The sequence below is a fragment of the Panulirus ornatus genome, chromosome 54, assembly GCF_036320965.1.
Source record: "Panulirus ornatus isolate Po-2019 chromosome 54, ASM3632096v1, whole genome shotgun sequence".
Taxonomy (NCBI): Eukaryota; Metazoa; Arthropoda; class Malacostraca; order Decapoda; family Palinuridae; genus Panulirus; species Panulirus ornatus.
In genome coordinates this window covers 7,584,845-7,593,480 of record NC_092277.1, presented here as the reverse complement: position 1 = coordinate 7,593,480, position 8,636 = coordinate 7,584,845, and the positions used below count along the sequence as shown (strand labels likewise).

The window sequence follows — 8,636 nt, the reverse complement described above, 5'->3', positions numbered from 1 at the left end:
GGGCGAAAATTCTGCGAGCCTTGAAGAATGTGTGGAAGTCGAGAACATTATCTCGGAAAGCAAAAATGGGTATGTTTGAAGGAATAGTGGTTCCAACAATGTTGTATGGTTGCGAGGCGTGGACTATGGATAGAGTTGTGCGCAGGAGGATGGATGTGCTGGAAATGAGAAGTTTGAGGACAATGTGTGGTGTGAGGTGGTTTGATCGAGTAAGTAACGTAAGGGTAAGAGAGATGTGTGGAAATAAAGAGAGTGTGGTTGAGAGAGCAGAAGAGGGTGTTTTGAAATGGTTTGGGCACATGGAGAGAATGAGTGAGGAAAGATTGACCAAGAGGATATATGTGTCGGAGGTGGAGGGAACGAGGAGAAGAGGGAGACCAAATTGGAGGTGGAAAGATGGAGTGAAAAAGATTTTCTGATTGGGGCCTGAACATGCAGGAGGGTGAAAGGAGGGCAAGGAATAGAGTGAATTGGAGCGATGTGGTATACTGGGGCTGACGTGTTGTCAGTGGATTGAATCAAGGCATGTGAAGCGTCTGGGGTAAACCATGGAAAGCTGTGTAGGTATGTATATTTGCATGTGTGGACGTATGTATATACATGTGTATGGGGGTGGGTTGGGCCATTTCTTTCGTATGTTTCCTTGCCCTACCTCGCAAACGCGGGAGACAGCGACAAAGCAACAAAAAAAAAAAATATATATATATATATATATATATATATATATATATATATATATATATATATAATCTGCTTCAGTAATATGTATATCCTGGTCTTTTTTAAGGTGTTAATAGGTCTTATACATGTTTTAGGGCAATTAGGTTCCACTGGTTTTGAGCTAGTGGCAAACACTAAAGCCTTACAGATATTAATTTCATCATTAATGTCAAAAACCACAATGGTTTGGTAATATGTAAATTATAATGGATAAATAGGCTAAATGTTGTACAGATATAAAAACATGAAAAAAACTAAAAAAAAAAATGTTTGCCTGGTGTGAGAATCGAACTCACGACCTTGAGCTTTTGAGGCCTGAGCTAACCAGGCGGTAATATAATACAAAAAAAATCTATTTGAATTGCTAGAAAATCCCGACATTTTTTTGTTTGGCTGTTCCGTCTCCTCCTGGTCTTAGAAAGTGCTGGAGGGGATTATATATATATATATATATATATATATATATATATATATATATATATATATATATATTTATATGAGCTTGATGGGAAATAACCGGTGTAGATCCAGTTGATCACCAAGGTGAGATGAAGGGTATTCGAGTACATAGTATTCCAATAGTAATTTCCCTATTAGTGGCCATCATATCCTAGCGGTAACGCTCCCGCCTGTTGCACATGGGTCCCGGTTCAATCGTGACTGTTGGAGGTTTGTATGATATATATATATAAATATTGTGCTCATAGTTTGTTCATGTATTTAGTTGAGTTTGCCCAAAAAACATACATTTGAATACGTTCCTATATGTTGAATTTTGTGACGTACAAACATTTAATTATACATATGTTAATTCTTTTCCGTAATTTAGTGATGTACAAGATGATAATATTTGTATGTGAATAATTAGTTGTAATGTATCGTTATTGTATGAAAGTTTGGAGATGTGTCGAACAACAAATGTACACAATGCTACGGCTGTTGCCATCCAGAGAGAACGGATGCTCATCTGTTGGTCGAGATACTTCCAAACTTTCCTACAATAACGCTCCATTACAATTAATTATTCACATACAAACATTATCATCTTGTACATTACAAAATTACGAAACAGAATTAATATATTTCATGTATAAATAAATGTTTATCACAAATTTCACGATATAAGAAGGCATTCAAATGTATGTTTTTTTGGGTTAACTAAAGTAAACACAAGAAGGAAATGAGAGCACAGTATAATAACGATTTCAGATAATGTCAAAAACCACAATGGTTTGTTAACATGTAAAATATAATGGATAAATATGCTAAATGTTGTACAGATATAAAGGTATGAAAAATCTAAAAAAAAAAAAGTTTGCCTGGTGTGAGAATCGAACTCACGACCTTGGGCTTTTGAGGCTCACGCTCTGCCACTGAGCTAACCAGGCGGTAATATAATAAAAAAAAATCTTCTATTTGAATTGCTAGAAAATCCCGACATTTTCTTGTTTGGCTCTTCCGTCTCCTCCTGGTCTTAGAAAGTGCTGTAGGGGATTATATATATATATATATATATATATATATATATATATATATATATATATATATATATATATATATATATATATGAAGCTGTTTGGAAATAACCGGTGTAGATCCAGGTGATCACCAAGGTGAGATGAAGGGTATTCGAGTACATAGTATTCCAATAGCCATTTCTCTTATTAGTGGCCATCATATCCTAGCGGTATTGCTCCCGCCTGTTGCACATGGGTCCCGAGTTCGATCGTGACTGTTGGAGGTTTGTATGATATATATAAATATTGTGCTCATAGTTTGTTCATGTATTTAGTTGAGTTTGCCCAAAAAAACATACATTTGAATACGTTCTTATATGTTGAATTTTGTGATGTACAAACATTTATTTATACATTAAATATGTTAATTCTGTTCCGTAATTTTGTAATGTACAAGATGATAATGTTTGTATGTGAATAATTAATTGTAATGGAGCGTTATTGTAGGAAAGTTTGGAAGTATCTCGACCAACCGATGGGCATCCGTTCTCTCTGGATGGCAACAGCCGTAGCATTGTGTACATTTGTTGGTCGACACATCTCCAAACTTTCATACAATAACGATACATTACAACTAATTATTCACATACAAATATTATCATCTTGTACATTACGAAATTACGAAACAGAATTAACATATTTCATGTATAAATAAATGTTTCTATATCACAAATTTCACGATATAAGAAGGCATTCAAATGTATGTTTTGTTTGGGTTAACTAAAGTAAACACAAGAAGGAAATGAGAGCACAGTATAATAACGATTTCAGATAATGTCAAAAACCACAATGGTTTGTTAACATGTAAATTATATTGGATAAATAGGCTAAATGTTGTAGAAATATAAAAACATGAAAAACTAAAAAAAAAAGTTTGCCTGGTGTGAGAATCGAACTCACGACCTTGGCCTTTTGAGGCTCACGCTCTGCCACTGAGCTAACCAGGCGGTAATATAATAAAAAAAAAATCTATTTGAATTGCTAGAAAATCCCGACATTTTCTTGTTTGGCTCTTCCGTCTCCTCCTGGTCTTAGAAAGTGCTGTAGGGGATTATATATATATATATATATATATATATATATATATATATATATATATATATATATATATATATATATATATATAGAGTCTGATGGGAAATAACCGGTGTAGATCCAGTTGATCACCAAGGTGAGATGAAGGGTATTCGAGTACATAGTATTCCAATAGTCATTTCCCTATTAGTGGCCATCATATCCTAGCGGTAACGCTCCCGCCTGTTGCACATGGGTCCCGGGTTCGATCGTGACTGTTGGAGGTTTGTATGATATATATAAATATTGTGCTCATAGTTTGTTCATGTATTTAGTTGAGTTTGCCCAAAAAACATACATTTGAATACGTTCTTATATGTTGAATTTTGTGATGTACAAACATTTATTTATACATGAAATATGTTAATTCTGTTCCGTAATTTAGTGATGTACAAGATGATAATATTTGTATGTGAATAATTAGTTGTAATGTATCGTTATTGTAGGAAAGTTTGGAGATGTGTCGACCAACAAATGTACACAATGCTACGGCTGTTGCCATCCAGAGAGAACGGATGCCCATCGGTTGGTCGAGATACTTCCAAACTTTCCTACAATAACGATGCATTATAGTTAATTATTCACATACAAACATTATCATCTTGTACATTACAAAATTACGAAACAGAATTAATGTATTTCATGTATAAATAAATGTTTCTATATCACAAATTTCACGATATAAGAAGGCATTCAAATGTATGTTTTTTGGGTTAACTAAAGTAAACACAAGAAGGAAATGAGAGCACAGTATAATAACGATTTCAGATAATGTCAAAAACCACAATGGTTTGTTAACATGTAAATTATAATGGATAAATAGGCTAAATGTTGTACAGATAAAAAAAAACATGAAAAAAACTAAAAAAAAAAGTTTGCCTGGTGTGAGAATCGAACTCACGACCTTGGGCTTTTGAGGCTCACGCTCTGCCACTGAGCTAACCAGGCGGTAATATAATAAAAAAAAAATCTTCTATTTGAATTGCTAGAAAATCCCGACATTTTCTTGTTTGGCTCTTCCGTCTCCTCCTGGTCTTAGAAAGTGCTGTAGGGGATTATATATATATATATATATATATATATATATATATATATATATATATATATATATATATATATATATATGAAGCTGTTGGGAAATAACCGGTGTAGATCCAGGTGATCACCAAGGTGAGATGAAGGGTATTCGAGTACATAGTATTCCAATAGTCATTTCCCTATTAGTGGCCATCATATCCTAGCGGTATCGCTCCCGCCTGTTGCACATGGGTCCCGAGTTCGATCGTGACTGTTGGAGGTTTGTATAATATATATAAATATTGTGCTCATAGTTTGTTCATGTATTTAGTTGAGTTTGCCCAAAAAACATACATTTGAATACGTTCTTATATGTTGAATTTTGTGATGTACAAACATTTATTTATACATTAAATATGTTAATTCTGTTCCGTAATTTTGTAATGTACAAGATGATAATGTTTGTATGTGAATAATTAGTTGTAATGTAGCGTTATTGTAGGAAAGTTTGGAAGTATGTCGACCAACCGATGGGCATCCGTTCTCTCTGGATGACAACAGCCGTAGCATTGTGTACATTTGTTGGTCGACACATCTCCAAACTTTCATACAATAACGATACATTACAACTAATTATTCACATGTAAACATTATCATCTTGTACATTACGAAATTAAGAAACAGAGTTAACATATTTCATGTATAAATAAATGTTTCTCTATCACAAATTTCACGATATAAGAAGGCATTCAAATGTATGTTTTGTTTGGGTTAACTAAAGTAAACACAAGAAGGAAATGAGAGCACAGTATAATAACGATTTCAGATAATGTCAAAAACCACAATGGTTTGTTAACATGTAAATTATATTGGATAAATAGGCTAAATGTTGTACAAATATAAAAACATGAAAAAACTAAAAAAAAAACGTTTGCCCGGACCAGGGATTGAACCAGGGACCTCTCGATCTTCAGTCGAGCGCTCTCCCGACTGAGCTACCCGGGCCTTAATTATATAAAAAATTTGGGGGGTATTTATCCTACCCAAAAGTATTTTGTTGTGTTGTGGTGTGATGATGAAGTAGGTGATGTGGTGTAGTTTGTAGCAGTTTGGTGGTGATGATGATGATGAAGTAGGTCATGTGATGTAGCAGAAAGGTGAGGGAATTGGCCATATATCATGGTGGTGTATGGCAAGGTCATATGATCAAACCTTCCCGCTTGTTCACCCCGGAAACTGTTCTTCTGATACTTTTACAGTTTGGGTATGTGTTTGTTATACTAAATATTAACATAAGAATAGTGTAATATTAATGAAAATTGTAATATAATAATGATTAGATTTGTTATAGGTCAAGATGTGTAGTTGAAGCGGAAGAGCGAAATATGGTACAGGTCAGCCATTACTGGGTCGACACATACTGAAAATTACGACCTTTATTATTATTATTATACATTCATCTGTGTGTCAGTTGTCTTAAATATTTGTTTTGTTTGTAGAGTAAAACTTGTCTTTCCGATATTATTGTTTCCTTGAGAAATGGTAGTTAATGGAGAGGTTCATAAAGTGTGAGGTCAACATTATGTGATATTTCCAGTAAAGTCGAGGTAGTATTTACCAATGGCGTCTTGATGTTTTATGGTCCTGGCCATAGATTATCACCACCACATAGACTGGCTGACAACTAGCCACAATTGGATATCATAAACCCCAAAACTATGGCTGGTTCCTGGGGCCCTCCAGCCTTCCATACGTTCCTGATAAGATCTTTTAATGTTTTTTTCAGAGAAACAAGACACGTGTGCATCTCTGTAAAGTTACACACACACACACACATTACTTCTTCAGATAATGTCTGCAATAAAAGGTTAAGCTGAAAAGTTGTTCTATTTCGTAATGGGTTTGACCTTGATATTTGGAATGAATGTTTAGCCTATCTAAATTTGACAGCTGAGGTTATTTATTTGGATGGTGTTTCCAGATTGTAATTTGGAAGGAGTGTCCTGGATGATGAGCCCCAAGATGACCTAAGATTGTTGTACAAGATGGAAAACAATACCCAAGTTTTTCTTCCATTTTGGTTTCAAGAATGGAATTGAGCCATTTTGTATTTCCTTGCATCTGTATGAAATATTTCTTTAGGTATAACTATTCCATGAATAATTTTCTGTATGTTTTCTGGTAATACTTGGCTTGTGTTTATTTTATTATGGTACTATGGTACGACAGTCACATTGATGGATATAGCTATTAAGACTTGCAGCACAACACATGATGCTTTCCTCAAGGCACATAACTTGTACGTACACAAGGTCCACAATTATTTTTTAAGCTTGTATTTAAGAGAAATGATGACATACAGTTTGTTGTGCAACTATGTAGTTGACAAGGGAAAATATAATCGGTTTAATTTTCAGTTTGATGAATGCTGGCCTGAACCCTTGCTTGCTTAATTCAAAATGAAGTGCATTAAGAAGTTGCAGCAAATGATGTAGAAGGATTACACTTGAGCATACAGGTGCTTGACCAGGAGGCATCATAATTTGTAGACACTGCCAATCCCTCCTCAGATAAGTCAGCAGAGCCTGCAGTCTCAACCATCTTGTTCAGACCAACAGCCCCAACTATTCCAAGGTCAGACTTAAATAAATCATTTGTTAGTAATGTTGTGAAAGTTCTTGTAGCAGTTTAAAACTTTCAGAGCTATGTTGTTCATGTTTGTGGTTTTACATAATGAATCAATATTCACAAAGAAATATGTGATTCTTAGGTAGCGAGGGAATGGTCCCAGAGCCCTTTTTTGCACTTCATTGAGAATATAAATTTATCTGCCACTGCTGGCATCATAGCAGAGCAGTTTTATGCTGAACTATACTTAGATTATCATATTGACAGAGTAGTAGGGAAGTGTGCGGTACTGTGACTTACATACACACATACAGCAGCCATATGTATGTGTATGTGTATACATATATATACACACACAGACATATACATATATAAACATGTACATAATTCATACTGTCTGCCCTTATTCATTCCCGTCGCTACCCTGCCATACATGAAATGAAAAGCCCCTCCCCCGCTTGTGCGCGAGGTAGTGCAAGGAAAAGACAATGAAGGACTTATTTGTTCACACTCAGTCTCTAGCTGTCATGTATAATGCACTGAAACCACAGCTCCCTTTCCACATCCAGGCCCCACAAAACTTTCCATGGATTATCCCAGACGCTTCACATGCCCTGGTTCAATCCATTGACAGCACGTCGACCCCGGTATACCAGGTCATTCCAATTCACTCTATTCCTTGCAGGCCTTTCACTCTCCTGCATGTTCAGGCCCTGATCACTCAAAATCTTTTGCACTCCATCTTTCCACCTCCAATTTGGTCTTCCACTTCCCCTCGTTCCCTCAGCATCTGACACATATATTCTCTTGGTTAATCTTTCCTCACTCATTCTGTCCATGTGACCAAACCATTTCAAAACACCCTCTTCTACTCTCTCAACCACGCTCTTTTTATTATCACACATCTCTCTTACCTTATTAGTACTTACTCGATCAAACCACCTCACACCACATATTGTCCTCAGACATCTCATTTCCAGTACATCCACCCTCCTCTGCACAACTCTATCCATAGCCCACGCCTTGCAATCATATAACATTGTTGGAACCATTATTCCCTCAAACATACCCATTTTTGCTTTCCGAGATAATATTCTCGGCTTCCACACATTCTTCAACGCTCCCAGAACTTTCGCCCCCTCCCCCACCCTATGATTCACTTCTGCTTCCATGGTTCCATCCGCTGCCAAATCCACTCGTAGATATCTAAAACACTTCACTTCCTCCAGTTTTTCTCCATATATATTATTTATTTATTTATTTTGCTTTGTTGCTCTCTCCCGCGTTTGCGAGGTAGCGCAAGGAAACAGACGAAAGAAATGGCCCAACCCACCCCATACACATGTATATACACACACGTCCACACACGTGTATATATATATATATATATATATATATATATATATATATATATATATATATATATATATATACACACACACACAGACACATACATGTATACCCATGCACACAATTCATACTGTCTCCCTTTATTCATTCCCATCACCACCTCGCCACACGTGGAATAACCAACCCCCACCCCCCTCAAGTGTGCGAGGTAGCGCTAGGAAAGACAACAAAGGCCCCATTCGTTTACACTCAGTCTCTAGCTGTCATGTAATAATGCACCGAAACCACAGCTCCCTTTCCACATCCAGGCCGCACCGAACTTTCCATGGT

At 36.0% G+C, this 8,636-nt stretch overlaps 4 non-coding genes across 4 annotated transcripts; all 4 read right to left on the bottom strand.

The window, feature by feature from the left end:
- Positions 1 to 2,036: 2,036 nt before the first annotated feature.
- TRNAL-CAA (transfer RNA leucine (anticodon CAA)) lies at positions 2,037 to 2,108 on the bottom strand. The gene has a single exon. It is a non-coding gene; the product is annotated as a tRNA-Leu (tRNA).
- A 1,004-nt stretch (positions 2,109 to 3,112) lies between these two features.
- TRNAL-CAA (transfer RNA leucine (anticodon CAA)) lies at positions 3,113 to 3,184 on the bottom strand. Its single transcript has one exon. It is a non-coding gene; the product is annotated as a tRNA-Leu (tRNA).
- Positions 3,185 to 4,187: 1,003 nt separating this feature from the next.
- On the bottom strand, positions 4,188 to 4,259 carry TRNAL-CAA (transfer RNA leucine (anticodon CAA)). The gene has a single exon. It is a non-coding gene; the product is annotated as a tRNA-Leu (tRNA).
- Positions 4,260 to 5,260: 1,001 nt separating this feature from the next.
- Positions 5,261 to 5,333, bottom strand: TRNAF-GAA (transfer RNA phenylalanine (anticodon GAA)). Its single transcript has one exon. It is a non-coding gene; the product is annotated as a tRNA-Phe (tRNA).
- Between the last annotated feature and the right edge of the window lie 3,303 nt (positions 5,334 to 8,636).